We start from the raw sequence: 26,102 nt of genomic DNA on the forward strand, positions 1-26,102 counted from the left end.
ATTGTCCGGTGAGTGCACATGCATGTGTGTGTCATCCATGTGCATGGTGTGTGTGTGAGGGCTTCTGTTTGGGTGACAGGTGAGGGTGTGTGTGCCTGAGTGGTTTGGGTCACCCATGTGCCTCATCCAATACATTCTGTGCACCAGCATTTGGGTATAGCAGTATCCCTTCTGCCAACAGTAGACATCTAGCCCAACACCACGCCAGTTGCCCTTGAAGTGTCATCTTGCAACAACATTGTTGCTTATTTTTCTCTGTTTATTCAGGCAGATTGTTTGCATTCCACCACTTTTACTAGGCATTTCTCAGTCCTATTGTCACATGTCTGACATGGCTATGGTAAAGTGGACTGACTTTGTTTCCTGGATATCATTTGTTTAGACATGTCCCTGTGCTAAAGGACCATTTTGGACTGCCAGCTCCAGGTTAAACATTTGACCTATTTCAATAAAAAAGCAATTTCATGAGCAAACTAGACTGAATGAACAAGTGGTGCCCTCCTCTCCCTCTTCACTTTATGGCTAGGGTACATGCCATCTGTGTGATGGCATGTGTATTTTACCTGCCAATCACAGGCCAATGTGTGATGCCACTGCTAGGCAGCATGCAGCAAATGTGTTGATCTTCCATCTTGGTGTCATCAATGTGTGCCATTTGCCTCCCCTTCATATGCAGTGACGGTGCATGCATGGGAGGGTTTTAGTCATGTGGGACATTTGTCAATCAAGTACTGGTTCTGCAGCTTCTCAGCCCTAATTGTGTGCCATAGTGCTAATGCCTGTTTCCATTTCTTTTCTTTTATGTCTTTGCAGGGGATGACGCACTTGATACTGCTGGGGTTGTGGAGATGGTGCAGACCCAGGAGGGGTCTCAGGGCCGACCGACCACCAGTGAGGGACGTGGTGTGGTGGTGGGTGAGAACCCACAACTGCTGCAGGTCGTGCTCTCAAGGGGTGTCTCTGGGTGCACCTCCCCCGAGCTGTATTCAGGTGTCGATTCGGATGATGAGACCTATGTTCCGTCGCAGGTGAGTTTTCCTGGGAGGGATTCTGTTCTGTCTGACCCACCTGCACCAGGGGTAGAACCCTCAATGGGGATGTCAGTGTTGGCAGGTACGCCTTTGGTGGTTACGGATGCAGGGTCACACTCTGCAACATCTGATCCTGTTCCTGGGCCAGCAGATCAGAGGGGGAATGCAGTCCTGCAGCCTCAGGCAGTGCCGGCACAGAAAGGCGCAGTTTGCCTTGCCCCAGACAGGTGTGGTGCCCGCCGACATGGTGGCTGTACGCCACCTGGCAATACCGCATGGGAGCAATCCATATACGGTATGGCAACCCAACAGGCAGCATCATCAGAGATGATGGCTCAGGCCATGGATAGGGTGGCCACTTCCATTGTCCCCCCAGAAAGGCTGATGGAGCGACTACAGCAGGCAACAGACTCCATCTGCCAGTCACACAAGGAGGACATGTTGGCGTCCGACAGGGACAGGCGGGCGGCACTGGCGACTCTGCGGGAAGCCATTTCGATAGAGTCCCAGGGCCACAGGGAAGCCCTGAGGGTGGAACTCCGTCACCTCAGGACGACTCTTGTTGAGCTTGAGGCTTCAACAAACACAATGACAGTACAGCAGCTGGAGCGTCTCACACGTACGCTCTCAGCTGAGATGCAGGCAACTCGTGAGGAGGTCCGGTCATCCCGTGAGTTATTGCATGGGGACCTCCGCACGATTATCCTCCAGAACCAGACCTTCCAGACCCGCATGCTTGCTGCCATGGAGGACCAAACTAGGGCTTTGCGTGGGCTGCCTCCCATAGTGCCACCACATCCTGAGGCAGCTGCAGAGTCTGGGGAGAGCGACAGCAGTGATTCTCTCACAATAGGGTAGCCGTGCAGGCCATGAGCCCATGGAGGTGTTTTTTTTCCGCAAGATCCACACAGGTGGGTTTTGGTGTGCACCCTGTCCTCGGACTTCCTGGGTGGCCTCCCCTACCCCCGGGCCCATTAATGGCCATTTTTTTTTGTTTTTTTAAAAAATAATTAATTTTTGATTTTTTGGACAGTGTGTTGCCTTGTTGCCTTGTGTGGCTCCCGTGGGCATACGCTGTATTGTGGCTGGGCACATGCAGGCTTGTCCTGAATTTGGGTCAGATGCTTGGGTTTGTGTGACACACACCCTTCCTGCTTCCCGTTTCCATGGACTTGCAAAGGGTGTGCCCAAGTGACATTGACGTACACGGTGACGTTGGACTCCCATTTGATGTGTGGGCAGTCTGTAGTCAATACTGTGTATACATTCATAGTGCATATTGTTGTTGTATTGTACACTGCATGGTGTATTGATATGTGCCTCTGCATCCATCTCATCCTCCTAATTTGCAGGTCTATTTCTCATGTCTTCACAAGGCGGTCTACTTTGGGACTGGAGTCCATGTTGTAAGCAGTGCACCTACACTCTTGCGTGGCGCTAACACTGTATACTTGGAAGTGTTCGAAGTGCTGGCATTATCAGGTAGTGAGGCTACCAATTTTGTCTAGTCTGTACTGTTATGTTTATGGTAGGTTGGAGGTTGTGTAGGTGATTGGTATTCTTGGTAAGTATTTGGTAATGTGTGTTGTTGGTCCTGCATTACTGTGAGCATTTCATGTGTGGCCAGTTTCCATTAGGGACACTGTAGTTGGTGAAACTTGGGGCATGTTGTGGGGATTTATTTGTTTGCTCTCACATTGCATGACATGCCATGGTGTGTTGTGTGGCCGTGCCGGGGAGGGGTTGGGTGACATGGCACTGTTCTCATGTAGTATTTTGCAAGTGGGTATTCATTTTTGCTGCATGGAAGTGTGTTTTTTGATGACACTGCATTGGTGGTGTTTGTGTAGGTAGGGATGCACACATTGTGACACTTCCACATGAACAATCTCAGGCTGCTATGGTTCTGACAGTTGACTGTCCCTTTGTTCGTCATAACTGTCAGGTCGAGTCATCATTGCTTATCAGATGGTATGTGCCAGGGCTGTGTGCACTCCACAGGGGTGTGATTTCTATGTGAAGTAATTAGCCACCAGCTGCGTATGGGCTGCCTCACCCCGTGCCCTTTCCCCTCCCATGCGCAGCGGGCATGCATGTGGTTGGGGATGTGGGTGCACCACCATGTCCACAGCCAGGCCCCGGCGTGTTGCAACATTGTGCAGGACACATGCTGCCACTATGATCCTGCACACTACTGGGGGCGCATATAACAGCTGCCCGCCAGAACGGTCAAGGGAGCAAAAGCGTGACTTGAGCACTCCGAATGTGCGCTCCACTATGCCCCGGGTTGCAATATGGGCTGTGTTGTATCTTACCTCGGGAGGCGTGATGGGGTTCCGAATTGGCGTCATCATGTGGGTGCTCAGAGGGTAGGCACTGTCCCCTGGTGAGGAGGTGATGGGTATCATTAGTGGGGTAGTGACATAACTCTGCATCTGACATGCATGCATGTGCAGTGGCATTCATACTCACCAAGCAGCCATGTATCGCCATGCCGCCCAGCTTCTAGGTCCCGACTTAGGGTAGACATTCGGTAAATGAGGCTGTCGTGGGTGGACCCTGGATAGTTGGCATTTACTGAGATTATGATTCCCTTGGCATTAAATACTACCTGCACTTTGATGGAATGCCAGTGCTTGCGGTTCCTATAGATGTGCTCAGATGCCCTGGGGGGACGTAGTGCCACATGGGTGCAGTCGATGGCACCTTGCACTTTGGGGAATTGTGCCACACCGTAGAAATCCAGGGCGGCAGCCTGCCTTTCTGCAGGTGTTCTGGGCAGGTATATGTGCCTGCGGACTGATGGGCGTGCAGTGATGATGTTCAAGACCTGGTGTAGGCAGCGTGACTGCGTGGCCTGTGACACCCCAGCCACTATGGCACTTGTCCGCTGAAATGATCCAGTGGCCAAGAAGTGCAGTACATTAAGGACCTTCTCCAGGGGGCTGAGTGCTTGGGAGCACAGGGTGGGTGATGTGAGGTCATCCTCCCACTCACTCACCAGGTCCAGTATTATGTGAGGTGGAAACCTGTACCTCCCATACACTTGGTCATCAGGCATCCCAAAAAGGCTGGTTCTGGGTGTGAAAATTCGGGCCCTCACTATCCTCCTCCTCCTCCTTTGGTAACCCACGGCCACTGCTGCTAGGAATGGTATATTCATCCTGGCGTCTGAGCTTGTTTGTTGTTTGCGTGCACTTTTATGCTGAGCGGGTCGACGTACGCCTGCTTCCTGCTGGCGTACGTGTTTCCGGATTAGCATGTTTTTTTGTGCGCATGCCTTAGCCCCGTTCAATTCCATGGATACGTGTTGTTGGCGAGCATGTAAAACTTCCCGCGCACCCCTGTAATACACTTACCCAAGCAAATCGCGTGTGAGAATTCCCGTGCACCCCTGTAATACACGTACCCAAGAAAATCGCGTGTGAGAATTCCCGCGCACCCCTGCAATACACGTACCCAGGCCAATTGCGTGTACGCGCACTTTCCTCCAATTACACGCAATGATACTCTGACGTGCAGTGTTTCCACGTGTGCTCTGTCGTCACGTGCTATGAGGGAAACACCCGCCCGCGTCACGTCACAGACGCGCTTACGCGTTGAGGGCCTTTGGTCCAATGGAATCACGTATGCATGCTGACGCGCTTACGCCCTAACGCCCTTTCCTCTAATTTCACGTTGATGTGCAGGATTTTCACGTGCCAATTCACTCCGTATCAAGCTGGCCACACGTAAGCACACGGAAGACCACGCTCCTGCCCAGAAGGCCGAATTACTGTCCCCCAGACCCCTGAGCAGCCTCCCACGAGCCATCTGCTGCTGCCTGCCTGCCTGCTGCCACCGTGCCCTGCCATTTTGTGCCTGCACATCTGCCATCTGCAGGGGTCCAGTTGCTGTGTCCACCCCTGCTGGAACAGAAGACTCCCGACTGGTATACCATCGCTCCACAGCCCAGCCCCAGGACCCAGTTGCCCACCCACTCCTGCCTCTGGGGTTGCCATGTTGGGCACTGCAACATCTGGCACCAGTGGCAACCCCCGGCCAGAGAGGCAGAGGGGCACCAGCTTCACTGCCACCGAAGTTGGTGCCCTGGTGGAGCAAGTCCTGGGGCAGTATGATGCCCTCTTCGGATCGTCACGCGCCAACAAGAAAGGATGGGACAGGATCTGGGACGACTTGGTGGTTGCCATCAACGCGGAGGGGGTGGCAACCCGCAACATCCAGAAAGTCAAGAAGCGCTGGGAAGACTTGAGGTCCAGGACCCTCTTGAAGGCCCGGCACCTCGTGGAGGGGGGCCGAGGCCGCATGAGTACCATCCAGCAGAGGGTCCTGGAACGTGTAGACCCAGCGCTCCATGCCCAGATCCTTGCGAGGCAGACCCGTCTGGAGTTGGGCGGTAAGTGGGCAAGCATTGCTGTGTGAGACAGGGCATGTTGCAGTGTGCTGGTTGTCTGATGCTTGCCTGTATGTGTGACATAGGCCATGTACGCATGTATGTGTGCAGGGACATCATGGTCATGCATGTGAGACCAGTAATGTGTGAACCACACGGTTGGTTCATGGGTTTAAATGCAACATGGGGAGCCCTATGCGGATTGGACACATGAGAGCATGCCAGTCTCTGTTCCTGGACATGGGTGGGGGTGAGGGATGGGTGCTGATGCCATGTTCATGTATGGTATCCATGTCTGTGTGTCTGACCTGCGTGTCTGTGACTTGTGAATGCCATGGATGCATGACACATGTCTGTGACAATGTACAGATTCACAGATGCAGCCTAGTTATCCTTGTATCCACTGTGTCTGGGGTGTACAAGGCCAGATGGATGAAACTACGGTGATGTGTGTGCATGTGATAGGCATGACCCATGATGCATGTGAGTTCAACAACATTGTATGTTTGGAGAGTCCCTTGGACATGTATGCAAATGTCCATAGCATGTGCCATGCCTGTTACTGCGTGTGTTTTGCCTGCACTGACCCATGTGTTGTGGAGGGACATGATGGAAGTGATCTTTGACAGTGCCACTCATCTGCTATTGCTTCCTGTCTAGCGGACCATTGTACAGTACCCTGATGCTTGTGTTATATGTCTCCCTCTACACAGCGGCAAGTGAAGAAGAGGGCGGAGATGGTGCTGTGGAGCAAAACGCCGGGGATGCCCCCACGGCTGCAGCGGAAGGGGTGGGTGAGCCCCACAGGGGCTTGCAACGGTGGAAGACGGTGTGGAGCCATCCAGGTTGGTGGTTTCCACAGAGGAGGAGGAGGCCGCTACTCAGGCGCACATGGGGCCTGGTTGGGGCATCCCTGCTGGTGCAAGTGGTGTAGTCCAGGGGCAGGAGGCAGCACAGGTCGCCGTGGAGGGGCCTGTGCATGTCACTGTCCATGACACTGTGACTGCACCACCATGCACCAGCAGGGATGCCCCATCCCAGGCCCGTCCGCAGGTAGGGGGGATGTCCATGTCATCTGACTCCACTCCAGCTGCGGACGAGGGGACCCGTGGCCGTATGGAGAAGATCCTGATTGGTGTCGCGTTGCGCACGGGTGTCATTCGTGATGACGTGCATGCTTCCCGGGAAGAGCTTGCACGTCATCACGAAGAGCACCATGCCGACGTGGCCCAGTTGGGATCGGCCGTGGTTGGGGGTTTCATACATGTGTCGGCCAATCTGGCGGCCCTCTCCTCCTCTGTGGAGACTATACGCCAGTCGTTCTGCATGCCGTCTTCCGGCCCAGATGCCACCAGGGCCCCCTGTGGACCTGCCCTGACCAACGCAGCCAACTTGGTGGGGATCCCATCCCTGCTACAGTCGGGAGTCGGAGGTCCAGCAGGGGTGGACACCACAGCAACTGGACCCTAGCAGATGGAGGATGTGCCGGCATCATTGGGCAGGGCACGTGCACGACGGCGTCGGTGGATTCCATCAGCCTGGATGCCGTCGTGCTGGCAGAGGCAGTTGCGTCGGAGACAGCAGCGGAGTCAACGTGGGAGGCATCATGGCTCGGGGAAATCTACATCGGAGGGGCAGGCATCGGCCGGAGGGCAGGAGGACCCAGGACGGGAAGTGTCTTCCGTGTGGCAGCGTTTGGGCCAGCAGATAGGTGCGGAGCGGCGGCAGGCGGAAGAGGCGCGGCTCACGATGGTCAGGGCGGAGAACTCCATGCGGAGGGCCCTGACGCGGGCCGAGTGCCTCGAGGGAATCCGCAGGGAGTTGGAGGAGGACATGTCGGCGTCCCTGCGGACCCTCGGGCCATGGAACAGGACCGCCTCCGGGACATCGAACAGGAGTTCGATGATGCCCTGGCCCGGGAGACCACGGAGTGAGCCGCTGGACTAGCCCGCCGCCTTTGTATATAGTTAAATAGTGTTAGGTTTTATTTCTTTTTTTTAATTTGGGGCGCTTGGACTATGCCCCACTTTTTTGTATATAGTTATTAGTTAGGTAGGTTTTGTTGTAGGTTTCATTTACATCGTTGGGATCATGGACCATGGATTTGCTCTTTGTACATAGTTTGACAGTGGATTTGTGGCCTTCATCTTTTATTATTTTTTTCACCATGGAGCAATGGATTTTCACTTTACTTTCCCTTTGGATTTGCTTTGTTGGACGGTGACTTTGGACACAATTTCTTTACGGTTATTTTGGATTCCCATTTTCGTTATTTATTATTTTTGTGGACATGCTGCATTTTGATATTTGTTGCCATTATTGTTTGTTTAGATTTAATTCACTTAATTTACACTGTAATACATTCTTGTTTCTTACTTCAATGTGTGGACTTCTCTCATTGGTTTCATGCCTGTCACAATGTGGGTTTTCACAGTCATGTGTTGCCATTGTGTGGGTCTGACGGACTTGTACTCATGCGCATACTGCTTATTTGTTATCTGTCATGTAATGGGTATTTCCATTTTGAATGGATGTAAAGCTTGGTTGGGTGTTTGGACTGGGGTGGCGTGGGGTGGGATTTGGGTGGGCATAGGAGCCTGGGATCTGGATTGTGATGACGTGTTGGAAGGGGGAAATGTGTGGGGGGCTGCTGGCAGGTGCCCCGCACTGCTGGGGGGTGTGGGTGCAGGGGGACATGAGTGGGGGCCTGGTGGAGGCTGCATCTGACTGCTGGGGGGTGGGGGTGGTGGGAGACATGTGTGTGGGCCTGCTGGCAGGTGCCCCTGACTGCTGGGGGGTGGGGGTGCAGGGGGACATGAGTTGGACATGAGTGGGGGCCTGGTGGAGGGTGCCCGTGACTGCTGGCGGGTGGGGGTGTAGGGGGACATGAGTGGGGGCCTGGTGGAGGTTGCCCCTGACTGCTGGGGTGGGGTGCAGGGGGACATGAGTGGGGGCCTGGTGGAGGGTGCCCCTGACTGCTGGGGGGTGGGGGTGGTGGGAGACATGTGTGGGGGCCTGGTGGAGGGTGCCCCTGGATTCCGGTGGGTGGGGGTGCAGGGGGACATGAGTGGGGGCCTGGTGGAGGGTGCCCCTGACTGCTGGGGGGTGGGGGTGCAGGGGGACATGAGTTGGACATAAGTGGGGGCCTGGTGGAGGCTGCCCCTGACTGCTACGGGGTGCGGGTGGTGGGAGACATGTGTGTGGGCCTGCTGGCAGGTGCCCCTGACTGCTGGGGGGTGGGGGTGGTGGGAGACATGTGTGGGGGCCTGGTGGAGGGTGCCCCTGGATGCTGGGGGGTGGGGGCGCAGGGGGACATGAGTGGGGGCTGGTTGAGGGTGCCCCTGACTGCTGGGGGGTGGGGGTGCAGGGGGACATGAGTGGGGGCCTGGTGGAGGCTGCCCCTGACTGCTGGGGGGTGGGGGTGGTGGGAGACATGTGCGTGGGCCTGCTGGCAGGTGCCCCTGACTGCTGGGGGGTGGGGGTGGTGGGAGACATATGTGGGGGCCTGGTGGAGGGTTCCCCTGGATGCTGGTGGGTGGTGGTGCAGGGGCACATGAGTGGGGGCCTGGTGGAGGGTGCCCCTGGATGCTGGTGGGTGGGGGTGCAGGGGGACATGACTGGGGGCCTGGTGGAGGGTGCCCCTGGCTGCTTGGGGGTCAGGGTGCAGGGGGACATGAGTGGGGGCCTGGTGGAGGGTGCCCCTGACTGCGGGGGGTGGGGGTGCAAGGAGACATGAGTGGGGGCCTCGTGGAGGGTGCCCCTGACTGCTGGGGGTGGGGGTGCAGGGGGACATGAGTGGGGGCCTGGTGGAGGGTGCCCCTGACTGCTGGGGGGTGGGGGTGCAGGGGGACATGAGTGGGGGCCTGGTGGAGGGTGCCACTGGCTGCTTGGGGGTGGGGGTGCAGGGGGACATGAGTGGGGGCCTGGTGGAGGTTGCCCCTGGATGCTGGGGGGTGGGGGTGCAGGGGGACATGAGTGGGGGCTGGTTGAGGGTGCCCCTGACTGCTGGGGGGTGGGGGTGCAGGGGGACATGAGTGGGGGCCTGGTGGAGGCTGCCCCTGACTGCTGGGGGGTGGGGGTGGTGGGAAACATATGTGGGGGCCTGGTGGAGGGTGCCCCTGGATGCTGCTGGGTGGTGGTGCAGGGGCACATGAGTGGGGGCCTGGTGGAGGGTGCCCCTGGATGCTGGTGGGTGGGGGTGCAGGGGGACATGAGTGGGGGCCTGGTGGAGGGTGCCCCTGGCTGCTTGGGGGTCAGGGTGCAGGGGGACATGAGTGGGGGCCTGGTGGAGGGTGCCCCTGACTGCGGGGGGTGGGGGTGCAAGGAGACATGAGTGGGGGCCTCGTGGAGGGTGCCCCTGACTGCTGGGGGTGGGGGTGCAGGGGGACATGAGTGGGGGCCTGGTGGAGGGTGCCCCTGACTGCTGGGGGGTGGGGGTGCAGGGGGACATGAGTGGGGGCCTGGTGGAAGGTGCCCCTGGCTGCTTGGGGGTGGGGGTGCAGGGGGACATGAGTGGGGGCCTGGTGGAGGGTGCCCCTGACTGCGGGGGGGGGGTGGGGGTGCAGGGGCACATGAGTGGGGGCCTGGTGGAGGGTGCCCCTCACTGCTGGGGGGGGGTGCAGGGGGACATGAGTGGGGGCCTGGTGGAGGGTGCCCCTGACTGCTGGGGGGTGGGGGTGCAGGGGGACATGAGTGGGGGCCTGGTGGAGGGTGCCCCTGGCTGCTGGGGGGTGGGGGTACAGGGGGACATGAGTGGGGGCCTGGTGGAGGGTGCCCCTGACTGCTGGGGGGTGGGGGTACAGGGGGACATGAGTGGGGGCCTGGTGGAGGGTGCCCCTGGCTGCTGGGGGGTGGGGGTGCAGGGGGACCTGAGTGGGGGCCTGGTGGAGGGTGCCCCTGACTGCTGGGGGGTGGGGGTGCAGGGGAACATGCGTGGGGGCCTGGTGGAGGGTGCCCCTGACTGCTGGGAGGTGGGGGTGGTGGGAGACATGTGTGGGGGCCTGGTGGAGGGTGCCCCTGGCTGCTGGGGGGTGTGGGTGCAGGGAGACATGAGTGGGGCCTGGTGGAGGGTGCCCATGACTGCTGGGGGGTGGGGGTGCAGGGGGACATGAGTTGGACATGAGTGGGGGCCTGGTGGAGGCTGCCCCTGACTGCTGGGGGGTGGGGGTGGTGGGAGACATGTGTGTGGGCCTGCTGGCAGGTGCCCCTGACTGCTGGGGGGTGGGGGTGGTGGGAGACATGTGTGGGGGCCTGGTGGAGGGTGCCCCTGGATGCTGGTGGGTGGGGGTGCAGGGGGACATGAGTGGGGTCCTGGTGGAGGGTGCCCTTGACTGCTGGGGTGTGGGGGTGCAGGGGGACATGAGTGGGGGCCTGGTGGAGGGTGCCCCTGACTGCTGGGGGGTGGGGTGCAGGGGGACATGTGTGGGGGCCTGGTGGAGGGTGCCCCTGACTGCTGGGGGGTGGGGGTGCAGGGGGACATGAGTGGGGGCCTGGTGGAGGATGCCCCTGACTGCTGGGGGGTGTGGGTGCAGGGAGACATGAGTGGGGCCTGGTGGAGGGTGCCCATGACTGCTGGGGGGTGGGGGTGCAGGGGGACATGAGTTGGACATGAGTGGGGGCCTGGTGGGGGCTGCCCCTGACTGCTGCTGGGTGGGGGTGGTGGGAGACATGTGTGTGGGCCTGCTGGCAGGTGCCCCTGACTGCTGGGGGGTGGGGGTGGTGGGAGACATGTGTGGGGGCCTGGTGGAGGGTGCCCCTGGATGCTGGTGGGTGGGGGTGCAGGGGGACATGAGTGGGGGACTGGTGGAGGGTGCCCCTGGCTGCTGGGGGGTGGGGGTCCAGGGGGACATGAGTGGGGGCCTGGTGGAGGGTGCCCCTGACTGCTGGGGGGTGGGGTGCAGGGGGACATGTGGGGGGGCTTGGTGGAGGGTGCCCCTGACTTCTGGGGGGTGGGGGTGCAGGGGGACATGAGTGGGGGCCTGGTGGAGGATGCCCCTGACTGCTGGGGGGTGGGGGTACAGGGGGACATGAGTTGGACATGAGTGGGGGCCTGGTGGAGGCTGCCCCTGACTGCTGCTGGGTGGGGGTGGTGGGAGACATGTGTGTGGGCCTGCTGGCAGGTGCCCCTGACTGCTGGGGGGTGGGGGTGGTGGGAGACATGTGTGGGGGCCTGGTGGAGGGTGCCCCTGGATGCTGGTGGGTGGGGGTGCAGGGGGACATGAGTGGGGGCCTGGTGGAGGGTGCCCCTGGCTGCTGGGGGGTGGGGGTCCAGGGGGACATGAGTGGGGGCCTGGTGGAGGGTGCCCCTGACTGCTGGGGGGTGGGGGTGCAGGGGGACGTGAGTGGGGGCCTGGTGGAGGGTGCCCCTGACTGCTGGGGGGTGGGGGTGCAGGGGGACATGAGTGGGGCCCTGGTGGAGGGTGCCCCTGACTGCTGGGGGGTGGGGTGCAGGGGGACATGTGTGGGGGCCTGGTGGAGGGTGCCCCTGACTGCTGGGGGGTGGGGGTGCAGGGGGACATGAGTGGGGGCCTGGTGGAGGGTGCCCCTGGCTGCTGGGGGGTGGGGGTGCAGGGGAACATGAGTGGGGGCCTGGTGGAGGGTGACCCTGACTGCTGGGGGGTGGGGTGCAGGGGGACATGTGTGGGGGCCTGGTGGAGGGTGCCCCTGACTGCTGGGGGGTGGGGGTGCAGGGGGACATGAGTGGGGGCCTGGTGGAGGGTGCCCCTGACTGCTGGGGGGTGGGGGTGCAGGGAGACATGTGTGGGGGCCTGGTGGAGGGTGCCCCTGACTGCTGGGGAGTGGGGATGATGGGAGACATATGTGGGGGGCTGGTGGAGGGTGCCCCTGGATGCTGGTGGGTGGGGGTGCAGGGTGACATGAGTGGGGGCCTGGTGGAGGGTGCCCCTGGCTGCTGGGGGGTGTGGGTGCAGGGGGACATGAGTGGGGCCTGGTGGAGGGTGCCCCTGACTGCTGGGGGGTGTGGGTGCAGGGGGACATGAGTTGGACATGAGTGGGGGCCTGGTGGAGGCTGCCCCTGACTGCTGGGTGGTGGGGGTGGTGGGAGACATGTGTGTGGGCCTGCTGGCAGGTGCCCCTGACTGCTGGGGGGTGGGGGTGGTGGGAGACATGTGTGGGGGCCTGGAGGAGGGTGCCCCTGGATGCTGGTGGGTGGGGGTGCAGGGGGACATGAGTGGGGGCCTGGTGGAGGGTGCCCCTGGCTGCTGGGGGGTGGGGGTGCAGGGGGACATGAGTGGGGGCCTGGTGGAGGGTGCCCCTGACTGCTGGGGGGTGGGGGTGCAGGGGGACATGAGTGGGGGCCTGGTGGAGGCTGCCCCTGACTGCTGGGGGGTGGGGGTGGTGGGAGACATGTGTGGGGGCCTGATGGAGGGTGCCCCTGGATGCTGGTGGGTGGGGGTGCAGAGGGACATGAGTTGGGGCCTGGTGGAGGGGGCCCCTGGATGCTGGTGGGTGAGGTTGCAGGGGGACATGTGTGGGGGCCTGGTAGAGGGTGCCCCTGGCTGCTGGGGGGTGGGGGTGCAGGGGGACATGAGTGGGGGCCTGGTGGAGGGTGCCCCTGACTGCTGGGGGGTGGGGGTGCAGGGGGACATGAGTGGGGGCCTGGTGGAGGGTGCCCCTCACTTCTGGGGGGTGGGGTGCAGGGGGACATGTGTGGGGGCCTGTGGAGGGTGCCCCTGACTGCTGGGGGGTGGGGGTGCAGGGGGACATGAGTGGGGGCCTGGTGGAGGGTGCCCCTGGCTGCTGGGGGGTGGGGGTGCAGGGGAACATGAGTGGGGGCCTGGTGGAGGATGCCCCTGACTGCTGGGGAGTGGGGGTGCAGGGGGACATGAGTGGGGGCCTGGTGGAGGGTGCCCCTGGCTGCTGGGGGGTGGGGTGCAGCAGGACATGACTGGGGGCCTGGTGGAGGGTGCCCCTGACTGCTGGGGGGTGGGGGTGCAGGGGGACATGAGTGGGGGCCTGGTGGAGGGTGCCCCTGGCTGCTGGGGGGTGGGGGTGCAGGGGGACATGAGTGGGGGCCTGGTGGAGGGTGCCCCTGACTGCTGGGGGGTGGGGATGCAGGGGGACATGAGTTGGACATGAGTGGGGGCCTGGTGGAGGCTGCCCCTGACTGCTGGGGGTGGGGGTGCAGGGGGACATGAGTGGGGGCCTGGTGGAGGGTGCCCCTGACTGCTGGGGGGTGGGGGTGCAGGGGAACATGAGTGGGGGCCAGGTGCCGCTGGCTGCTGGGGGGGTGGGTGCAGGGGGACATGAGTGGGGGCCTGGTGGAGGGTGCCCCTGGATGCTGGTGGGTGGGGTGCTGGGAGACATGCGTTTGTGATCAGTAGTGCAAGGTGACATGTGGGTTGGCTGGGGGGCATGGCCATGGTGGATGGGCTGCCTGCGGGACATGAGCAGGGGTGCAGGATAGTCCCCTGTGGTGTGGCCTGCCTGCAGGGGCCGTGGAGGGTGTAGAGGGAACACCTGGGAGGACCCACATGGTCAATTCACGTGTAGTACTACCCGTCACCCCCGAAATACACGTACCCTGCTGAAATCGCGTGTGGGACTTCCCGCGCACCCCGGAATACACGTATCCTGCAGAATTAACGTGTGGAACTTCACGTGCACCCCGGAATCCACGTACCCTGCTGAAATCGCATGTGGAACTTCCCGCGCACCCCGGAATACACGTACCCTGCAGAATTAGCGTGTGGAACTTCACGCGCACCCCGGGATCCACGTACCCTGCTGAAATCGCGTGTGGAACTTCCCGCGCACCCCGGAATACACGTACCCTGCAGAATTAGCGTGTGGAACTTCACGCGCACCCCGGAATCCACGTACCCTGCTGAAATTGCATGTGGAACTTCCCGCGCACCCCGGAATACACGGACCCAGGCAATTCGCGTGTGGAAATTCCCACGCAGCCCAGAATACACATACCCAGGCCAATCGCGTGTGGGACTTCCCGCGCACCTACAAGCAGCATTATAAGCATCGTTTTTCACATTGTTGGAATAAACTGCGTCCCCAGATATCTGAAGTTGTTTACTGTCTCTAATTTGTTATTATTTACAAACCACTCGTTACTATTTCGGGGGGGGGGGTTTTGAGAGAAATATCAGGAAGTCACAAATGTTAGGCTTATCCTTGCATGTTGTGATTACTAAATTGAAACAAGCACATGCAAATGGATGAGAACATATAGATATATGATGCATTGTAGAGATGCTGAGAAGATGTTACAATGCTTGTAATGCAGAAATGCTAGTTCCTTTTGGGAGCTTATAAAATCTCCAGCATCTCAGGATTGGCTCCAGGCACAAGCAATCTCAGCAGAGTTATCTCAGCAGAGTTATGGAAAGAACATTTTGTATTTATTGATTTATAAAGCACCTTACACCAAAGCGCTGGATTTTGCTACCATGTATTCATGTGCTATAACTGAGAATACATTTTCTAGCCCAAAAGTATCTTAGTCTGATTGTATAGTCCTCGATGAAAAATCTATTTGTAGTATGATATAGAAATGTAAGGCATCAAATTCACCTGGACCAGATGTTCAAACTAATGCCACATTGAAATCTAACCTGTCTCTGTGGGCAAAAGCGTTACTGGGTTTATTCAGAAATATTTTATTTACACTGATTTTTCCATTGTCTTGGAAAGGCTTAAGAATCATATTAATCCACAAAGGTGGGGCTAGGTTTCTACCTAACATTTACTGACCAATATCATTGTTGGACTCGTCTAACAAGATTTTTGCAAGCTTACTGTTGAAAGAGCTTGAGAGCTGGGCCACCAAAGTGGGCTATTTAGATATCTCTCCGCCAGGCGTTAAAATGGGAGTAGGGGCATACATCAATTGCTTAGTATTACAACCTTTGGCCAATCAAGCCAAGCAGAATAAAACATCTATATACTTGGCATTCATTTGATATTTCGCAGGTGTTTGACTGCGTTATTAGATCTAGATCAATGAAAAAAATGCAAGCGTTGCGATGTTCTCCTGGTCTAGTAAGTATTTTACAAGATCTCCTTACAGACACCAGAGTGAAGGTGAGAATTGATCAGCGTGTTACTTTCACAAGGTGGATTGATACTTGCTGTGGCCTGTGCTTGAATGCGTTCTAGCCCCTTTCCTTTTTAATATCTATATTAGTGATTTGGAAAGGGAATTATTGGAACATTTTTGCAAAGGGACATTACGCCTGCATCAGTTTGTATATGCTGATAATTTTGTTCTATCTACCCTTACCCTTACAGATATGGACAGACCAATTAGCTTCGCTGATGTTTGTTTATTTCCGGAGAGTTTGTATTTTCATGTTGGCATTCCTAACATATGTAGCCTTTGCCTTTTTGCAGGTAGTAACTTTCACTCTGTAAAAATAAGTTCCCCAGTTATTTCCTTGTTTGCATTTGTTCATGCTTGACTGCATATTGGTTTGCATATGTGTGTGTTGCTCATTGTGTTTGTGTGTGTGTGATTGCCAACATGTAAGGGTATCGTTTTAAAGTATGTGAGCTCAGGTATAGTTGGGTGCTGGGTTAAGTGTGTGTGTGTGTGTATGTGTTTGGGTGTGTGTTGCATATGTGCACGGGGCCCTGTGTGCGCATTTTTAATCGGAGCATATTCTTTGTCCGAATGCAATTTCTGAGCATTTATTCCATGCTTACTTACATTATGAGTGCATGTATATGAGTTTTGCATATTGTTTGGGTGTATACTGATTCTAGGCGTAAGGTCTGTGCTCACTTATTTTCAAATGTGCATATGCGTATTCCTAGTGTATTATTTGTGGGTATGTAAAACATGTTTTATGTTTATGTAAGTTGTGTGAAGGGGTGTGTATGGTGTTTTGAATTCCCAGTATTTCCAAAGATAACCTATAGCGGTAGCTGGCCACTTGGGATGGTGTTGGCTCAGCAGCTATGCAATGTGCTTCCCTAAGGGCGGATGAAGGGGGATTCCACCCACCAAGTACTGCCCAAGAGGAATGCTTTTTCCCTGGACCCCTGGCAAGCAAGCCATTACCCGAAGGCGGAACCATTGAGTGCAAATACCAGCATGACACACTAATATCCACTAGTAATAGCACTAGGGCCATAGGACTTAAAAGGCTTTCAAGTAAACATTTCCAAATATCACATACATTCTTATACTGCAGACAAGTTAGAAGCCTCTGCTTTCACATTAGAATTAACAGAATCCACAAAGCTCTTAGCCAATACCACAATCCACCTAATAACAATATAAATATGAGTCACACACAGTATAAACAATCCCAGTGGGGGAAACAGTGGGGCCCAGTGAATATGCAAAGAGCAACTGTATTTGAAAGTACACCAGAGTGTGGAAGGTAGAAAAAGGGCTGGGTCAGCCTACTTGTTTTCTTGGACAGGGAGGAAGCAGTCATATCTGCTAAAATTCCCTTGAAACAAGTAGAACATACAGAGGGGAAAGACCTAGCAGAGCCTGCTGCCAGGAAGAATACAACATCCAAAGGGATTCAATCAAAGTAAGCTGCCTGGAAGAAGGAACACCAAAGCTGGAACCTGTGTGTGGGGGGGTTTGGGGGAAGGGTATCCAGGAGTTGGCAGGTGTTGCTTTCCTTGTTCCCTTGACACAGGTGGAGAGACCAGGGAGTACTATCTTGGAAGGAACTGCTTTTTGGAGGAAAGCAGGAATCCTTTCTTCCTTGACGCAAGAAGCTGAAGAAACCTGCAAAAGCAGGAAGCAGGGAGGGAGAGCAGTTAATCCACCGGATTACTGGGAAGTAGGGCTAGCCTAGAGGGATACCAGGAAACCTCCTACTCCCTGGGGAGAGCTAAAAAGCCAGAGCAACTGGCTTTCGACCAGTGATCCTTGGTAAAAGATAGTAGAGGATCTAGGGGCAGGAGGGGCCAAGGTCTGGGAAAACACCTGTTGTGAAACCTTAAACTCAAGGTATGTGAATAAACCTAGTGCAAATCTGGAAAACCAAGGTCTGGGAAGAGATATGTTATAAATCTCGAAACTCAGGTCAGGGAAGTGGCCTGTTGTGAATCCCGACACCTAAGGTCCAGGAAAAGACCTTTTGTGAATCCTGAAACACAGGATTTGGGAAAAGACTTGGGAAACTCTGAAACCCAAGATTTTAGAGAGACCCTATAGTAATCCTAAACTGAGACAAGTTCCAGAATAGGGACCAGACAGGTTGGGAAATCTCAATGAAATCAAGGTCAAGAAATGGTCTGTTGTAAATCCTGAGAGAACCAAGGTAGAAGTCTGTTTTGTTGCATTCAAATAGGTATGGACTCTGAAGAGCATGTTTTTTAACTGTTTGCTTTGGTGAGAGCCTTGGAACTTTCATATTATTAGCTTAGAATAGCATGGGGGCTATTGAGATATAAAGATGAGGTTGAACTTTTCTGTTGCCCATACAATGTGAACATTTCTTTGTAGACCAATATGTCCCTGGTGGGTCTAAGAGTTATTACAATAGGTTTGTAATTTGTATGTTCTATCACAAGGATTAATAGACCAACATTTAGTTTAGCCCATCTTGGCAAGGTTTTATGGAGACACACTTCTTTAGGTGTAAGGTTTTCCCATGTATTCTAAGCCATTTATTAAACCCAAATTGATCCAAATAAAGGCATAGTTGAACCAGCGCTTAATATCTAAGTTGAAGCATTTCTTAAAGATCCCCAAATATGGTGTCAGTAGTGTGATTTGTTGACCTGATACACCGTCCATACATGGCTCCACCTTAGACCACAGTAAACAGATCACCAATGTACCTAAGGGAAAATATAAGAAATAAGGGGAAGGAAAAATGGTCTTCAACAACAGGCCTTACAATGTTCTCCTCTACACAGATGTGTAGAACAGTGAAAGGTGTGTTGCCAAACCGCGCAGTTCACTCTGTAATCAAATGTCCAATTGTCAATTAAAGTGCAATTCTGTAAGTACTCCAGACATCACTTATGATACAATCATCCGAATAAGTGTGTGATGGTTTCATTCTCGTTACAGCCGACACGTGTTTCAACCATTCGGTCGTCCTCAAGGCTGTAATATATATTCAGAATAGCAATAATAGAGTGAATATTAACAGTGATATAAACATGTATCCACATAAATGAACCAAACCTCATGTGACACAAAAGCAAATATTGTTTTGATACAAAAATTTTAAAAAAGGAGAAAATGTATGCAGAAAAAGAGGATTTTTTATATCCCCAGACATAGTGCATGTAGAAAAGGTATCGGGTCATGCACCCACGTTAAATTAAACAACAGAAGGGGTGTACATAGCCAAATTCAAATCAGAGACAGGCGGGAACGGAGGAAATGGTCATAGGAGAATACAAATATTTCGATTTAGAGTATCGTAGCAATTTGATTTTCACACTTACAGTCGTCCTGCATGCAAGTATTCAAATATCACATCAAAATGTGTGGGAGGGCCAGGTGTTGTAAAGTTGGAATTTTTAATGGACGCTGTAGTGAGTTGATCACAGACCACCTATTAAATGTAATCCTGGAAGAGGTACCCGTTACCAAAACTCATTAACCTCTAAAGCCCTGTGATGCTATTCCGTGTGCACACAACCAATCCGCTTATTGAGTCAGACTCAGATTGTGCGAATAAGGTGGGGGGGTTGCACAGCCACCAAAGAGTGTAAACCATGCAGATCTCAAAAAACACCCAAATGATGTGGTGAATTTATAAACTCACCAGAACGTTCTTAAATACTGCCCTAAAGATAGGGGGGAAAATAAAGAGAAGCCATAAGGGCTCTGAGCAAGCATGCGCAAAGTCATGTGTACATAGGCATCGTCAATGGATAGTAGGAACACTGTATAAAAGACGGGTCTTACCCTGGCAAGAATTATAAAGCAGTCCTAAAGTAGAAGGTGCTGCTGCGAATAGTTCTTCAAATGTAGTCCAAAACCGGAATGGGGAAGTAAGACGGCAGTCAGCCACAAAATCTGTATAATAAAATCCGATAATTAGGACCAATTTGTCGATGGGATGGTAAGGTGACAGTACATGTAGAGTATATCTGTATGCCACTTGAAATAAATGGAAAGTTGCAAAAACGGCTCACCTTAAGTACTAATCAGTGAACTCGAAATCCTGTAGGTAATCCTATTCTTGTTACAGCCGCATATCAATGCGATTCTGAGATTCCCAGGCCCCAATACCTATGTTCTGCATCGAAAGATTGTAAAGACTATTGTAAATAAGATTATAGGCATAATTGTTAGTCACTAAGGGTTAGGGATTCTCGTCATCCCGTAGTATTACCTGTATCCAAATATAATGGGGGATAAGGCCCGCGTGTGTATCTGTACGAACGCAGCCGTGCCATCTTAGAGTCATTAGTAGTATGTAAACAAGCGTCCGATGTCACACGCGAGCGTGTGATGTCACACACATGCGCGGTTCCGATGACGACGTTGGATAGTCCACGTCATGGGGACCGCATTGTCGTGAGTAAGTGCACACCAATGTGCTGAAGCATAGTTCAAGAATAGAGGATGGTTCCATTTGGGAACTAATTATCGTATAAGGTGGTATAAGTGAGCAACGGTTAGAGAACTATTATAATCACAAACAACAGTGTATAAGACACATGTATGGAAGTAGTGTAAACATGGACATTGTCTGAATCCAGGATTAGATGCAAATATATGACAACAACTGGTAAAGTGTCACTGGGCTAGGTATTGTGATAACATGAAAAAGTAAGTAATGGACCTGATGAATGTATTAGTACGTTCAATGGAATAACTATTTCCTGTTAAAGTAAGGCGAAACTGGTGTCAGATAGAAAGGAAATGAGTAAGCAAACTGGCATCTCTTCCCAGATCTCAAATGTAAAAACAAATACAATAGGTAACAGATGTTTAAAAAGAAATAAATACAATAGGTAACAGATGTTTAAAAAGAAATAAATACAATAGGTAACAGATGTTTAAAAGGAAACATTCCCAAACTCAGAGGAAGACATCCATCTCGTGCTCAGTGTTTAGTCCATACTGGACACAACGTAGGTTACAAATAAGTTTTGCTTCCATTTGTCTTAACTTGAGTAGAAGATTGCCTCCCCTCTTGCCCAAGGAGGCCCTCTTGAGACCAATAAATCAAACGTCATTGACATTGTCCATCTGATGGCATTCCTGCCAATGAAGTGCTAATGGTAATAGGTGGTCTTGTTTTTTGAGGCTAGTGATGTGCTCTCTAATTCGAGTGTGAAGCTGCCTGATAGTGCTGCCCACATAAACCTTCAGGCAGACGCACACAACTGCATAGACCACATATTTGGTCCTGCAATTGATAAAGTCAGTAATCTTAGTTTTGATGCCCAAATGTGTGGTGAAGTCACTGCAATCCGGATTTGCAAACTTGCATGTAGAGCAGGTACCACATTTTAAAATGCCTTTTGCCGGTTTCAGCCAGTTAGTACCTTTAGGTTTGGAATCAGTAATAAGTGAAGGACAAAGTTTGTTTTTCAAGGTTGGTTAGTAGGTCTCAGCGTTTGTGCACAATTCTGTATAGTACGTATGTATCGGTTGAGTATTGTGTAATAATGTCCACATGCTTTCTAGGGGTTTTAGCTGATTGGTCAGGATTTTTGGGTTCAAGCATGTCCTTTCTTGACAACACCATAGCCAGGGCATGCACTAAGATTGAGAAAAAGTCAAGAACGGACATGCTTGAACCCAAAAATCCTGACGAATCAGCTAAAATCCTTGGGACCAAGAGGCGTGACAGTAATTGAGTTTGCCGGTAATTCAGCAGATTTACCACCGAATTACCTCCAAACTTGTAACGAGACCCAAAGTGCCTCGTAACAAGTTTGTCGGTACAGGAAAAAAAAGGCTGTTAAATGGCGTAACAGAATGACTGCCTCTTTACTGCTGCTTTCCAAACTTGTAACGAGGCCTAGTTCCTTATTATTAATTAACTAAATAAAAGCTACCTCCAAAAATCAGCAGATTTGATGGGGCAGAATTTCTGCACATAGAAAACCCACAAAAATGCAGCTAGATAACAAAATGGGGAATTACACCACCATTACCCAACTCATAATCCCTCTGTACATTCGTGGGACCCAGTAGCTGGAACAGTATTCGAGTTTGGTGGAAATTCCACAGAAACACCGCCAAACTCGTAATGAGGACCATATATATTTTATTTTTGTAAAAATGTAATGCCCCCTTTAAGCCACATTGTTCAAGTTAGTCGGTGGTATAAAAAATGCGCGCAAAGCGCACACAGGGGAATTAATGCAGAACTCCTGAAAACCTGGGTGGTGTGCTCCTTTAGCAGGTCCTGCGCTAGAGACGGTTCTCTCTATTTCACACAGGATCCACGCAAAAACAAAATGCTGGATGTGTGCTGGCTCATTTGCAAGTCGAAGCAACACAGGTTCGATGCCCGGGTCCGCGCTTAGAAACCTCTGAGCATTAAGCGCGTTATAAATAACCTATCATATCATATCAGGAGGAAATGCATAAACATATTGTGAGGTCATCATGCCCCCTGGAGGGGCAAAGAGTTGCCACTGAATAAATGGATAAACTTCCTACCTGGAGGGACAAAAGAGTGTCTCTTTACCATTTACAGCTTTCATTTCCCTATGGGTGCTGAGTGCACAGACTCCTTCAAAGACGGGGATTCCTGACACAGAGCCGTGCATCAGAGCTTCACATCCTGTCCATACCCCAGACGACCTCCAGGGCAGGACAAAAGCGTGTTAAAGGGAGAGCAGAACGTCGGACTTACCCTCCGAGGGCCTAGATGCCCCTACCTGTCTGCCTGATGGAAAGAAGTCAGATCACATTGTTCAACAAATCGCAAACATCACGCTCTGGATAGTGCATTGTTCCAGTCCCTGACTGCTGGCTTGCTGTCGCTTACAACGAAGGTTAGCTCTGATCAGCGAATACTCTAATGCATTGTGTGTTCACAGTAGCACACACAGCTTGTGGATTCACAATAGCAGAATTGTAGTGTTCAACCTTCTTTGGGGGAATATATTGGTCACGTGGAATAACCAAAGTTGAAATGCACATTAATACGTTAGATTGCAATGTTGATAAAGAAGACAGCTCAGCAAGTTAAGCACTTGTTGCAGAGATCTGCGTTTGTATACCCAGTCACGGCACCCAATTCTGTGACGGCAGACACAGCCTCCCTTTACTCCGATGTTGATAAACTTGTGTATATACACTTTTGTGACAGTAACACCTGTGCTATTTATAAAAACTAACATAGCATTAGTATGTGAATGTTTAAAGCTTGGTTCTTACAAACAAGGGTTGTAAAAAATGGGTGGCAGCAGCCAATCATAAGCATAACGCATAAGTTGGGCGAGGTGATTAGGCAGCAAAATACGAGACTGTGGGCCTCATTACGGGTCTGGCGGTAACCGTGCGGCAGGTTGCCACTGGACCCGTAATGAATTACTGGCGCCTGACTTCCCGCTAACACAGGGGTATTCCGACCCTGGTGGCCGGGAAATCAGGCACCAGTAATTTTGTAAGTCCCCATTCCCATGGAGTCCCATAGGAATGGGGACCACAGAAGCACTGGCACCGTTAAGAACGGTGCCGGGGCTTCCGTGAAACTCTGCAGGCGGGTGCCGTTCCACCCACCAGGTCTGACCCTCGTAATGTGCCGGTCCGGAAACAACGGTGCTGTGATAAACTACAGCGTTGAGGCTCATATCCCTGCTTTGACATCGGAGGATACTGTGATTCTTGACAAATAATCATATCACACTGCATAGTTATGTAGTGTCACATGCGAAAAGGTTTGCCTTATCACATTCTGGTAGCAATGAATAGCTGATTGCCTGCCTTTCTTTTCATGTAGGCAATTTGAGTCTAAGAGGTCCAAGACAGACGAGAGCCCACCAAATGCCACAGGCCTCTATGGAGCTTACTGGTCTGCTTATTTGCCACCAACAAAGGTATACTTTGTTATAAAATGTCAAATGTGTTTCTTCTAAACATGAATGACAATCTGCAGTGCTGTGTCAAACAATGCCTATTGGCTGAGGCCCTTATTACACAGTTTCTTTTGTTGGGTGAACATAAAGCTTTAAAATGCAGTAGTAAAACACTGACAAGCTCACTTCAAGTCGTCTTCTGGTACTTGTATATGTCCTTTGATGAAGGAAAAAATAAAGGCACAGTAGAATCCTTCTCATTTTGCATTTCATGTTTCAATGAGGAATTCTCTTTTGAATATTGGCTTATTGGGTTATCATGATGTATGAAATTTCTAATTCAGTTATACAAACCAGGATATTATTTTAGTCAAACATTAAAACATATTTGTACCTTGCTGTATAAACTGAGAAATAATGCAAATCAAACACAGCTAATAAAAACACCCAATGCAAACTGTAAGGGAAAACACAGATACAGGAGATGTTTAAATAAAGGGTTTGTAGACGGGTGCAAAGGTAAAGATTTCAGCTGCAAAATGTCAAAGTTATTGAATATATCTTTCGAAAAGGTAGAGAAGTGGGCTTAAAAGTCATTAGTGTCCTCTAAGGTGGGCAAGGGCCACTTCAAATACCTCTAGTTCTTGTCTTCCAGGGATCAACAGTATTGAGCTAGGCTTCTGGGCACCTTCTGAGGCAGTCTTTAGAAGTCAGGTTGGTGAGCTGGGCGGCTGGTTCCAACATGCAGTGCGGTTCAATAAGCAGCAACATTACATGGCAAGAAGAAGCTTGGTACATGCAGGCGATGTCCCGGTTGGTGTACATCGCAAGTGGTCCAATGCGGGAATTAGGGCTCAAGGCCAAGGGCTACACCTTGACTTCTGGTTTGCTGGGGGGCCATGTCCAGGGTCTTCGATGGCAAATTGGGTCCGTTGTTAAGCACTTCTACACCACAAAGGTTTCCAGAGAGCACATACAGGAACTGCTGCTTCTACTGAGAAAGATCCTGGTTTCTCTATTCAAGTGTCAGGTAAAGCCTTTGCCCACAGCGCGGCTTCACCACAAAGATGCCCCTGTCATGGTTGGGGACACGAGCTTGCCTTTTGCTTTGAAGCCTATGGTCTTCACCTCTCTGGCAGAGGACTCTGGAGCAGACCGTACCCCCCCAACCAGGTTCCTTGTCTATCCTTCTTCTTCAAGTATCCAAAGATGTATCTTAGGGCAGGTTCACCTCCCTTACATAGGCAGACTGGGCACAGCAACCCTGTTGTTATGTGTCCAATCCTGACTGCTGTAACATGTGTCCTTTACCTTTAGATGTCCTACTCACTGTGGGGGAGCAGAGAATGGAGGTTTGGGAGCCTTAGCAACATTCAGGATGGTGAGAGCCCTTTATGGACTTCATCTCTCATCTGGACTCCTCTAACTCTGCCCCTTCTTCTGCCACATCAAAAGGTCTCCATGAATCAGCACACTTGTGTGAGGTGGCCATTGTAATGAGAGGACTATCTTTGAAGCACTGATTCCCAAGGACCTCCCAGGGAGCGTTGTTGTTCCCTGGAGGTAGGTTAAAACGCTTCTCAGGGGTGTCAGGTAATATTATCTCCATATATATGGTCGCCGTACATGATATCGCCGGGAAAAGGTTGTGGTGATATTATATGGGTGACCATATATATGGGGATAGGGGCAGCCCAAAAGAAAAAAAATGAAAAAAAAAGTGTTTGGGGGTTGCGGGGGTGTCCCCCGCATGTTCCATGCAATAATGTCCCCACAAAAAACAGCCATTTTTCAACGATATTTTTGCATGGCGATATTTTTGTGGGGACATTATTACATGGAACCTTCTCAGGGGGATCAGGGAGGGTTTCCTGGGCTAGACCCAACATGGCTGGTCCTAAATAGTTTAATACACACCTGGCACTGTTCAGCAAGCTTTCAATACATGACATTAAAAATGGTTGTGGCTGTCCATTGTGTAATCTTAGCAACCACAATGTCAAAACTAGACATGGCTTATACTTAGATATGAATAAGCCAGCAGGCTTCTGAGGTGTACAATTATGTTTTGAACCAGAGATGCATACAATTTTAAAAAGCTGCCTCTGTGTATTGGAACTTTGTGTTCCAGCAGATGTGTTCAGGAATTAACATGCGATCTGTGAACCTGCCCTGTCTTCACAGCAGGCCAGCTGCTGGGGCTATAAGGAGAAGGTCACAGCAAGGTACATGTGTTGACTACGCTTTAGTGATGCGTCATATATAATAATAGTGGCTGCTTTCGCACACCACAAATGTGTTTCTTTGCTCATTCATGGCAACACCAATTGAAAACCATGGCACTCTTCTAATCTGAGAGTATGTTAAGATATATGCATCGTTTTGGTAACTTCTAATCCACATTAGAACCCAGCGAGGGACAATCAGACTGTTACAAATTATCTTATTGGTCCACGCCGGGCCATTAGCGGGCTGGGAAAGACTCACCTGAAGCGCTCCGTTAGGAGTACCCAGCGAGGGACAATCAGATTGCTACAAATTATCTTATTGGTCCACGCTGGCCCATTAGCGGGCCGGGAAAGACTCACCTGAAGCGCTCCGTTAGGAGTACCCAGCGAGGGACAATCAGATTGCTACAAATGACCTGATTGACCTTTGCCGGGCCATTAGCGGGCCGGGAAAGACTCACCTGAAGCGCTCCGTTAGGAGTGCATCAGCGAGGGACAATC

The sequence above is a fragment of the Ambystoma mexicanum genome, chromosome 1q (assembly GCF_040938575.1).
Source record: "Ambystoma mexicanum isolate Mex_15411 chromosome 1q, UKY_AmexF1_1, whole genome shotgun sequence".
NCBI classification, from domain to species: domain Eukaryota; kingdom Metazoa; phylum Chordata; class Amphibia; order Caudata; family Ambystomatidae; genus Ambystoma; species Ambystoma mexicanum.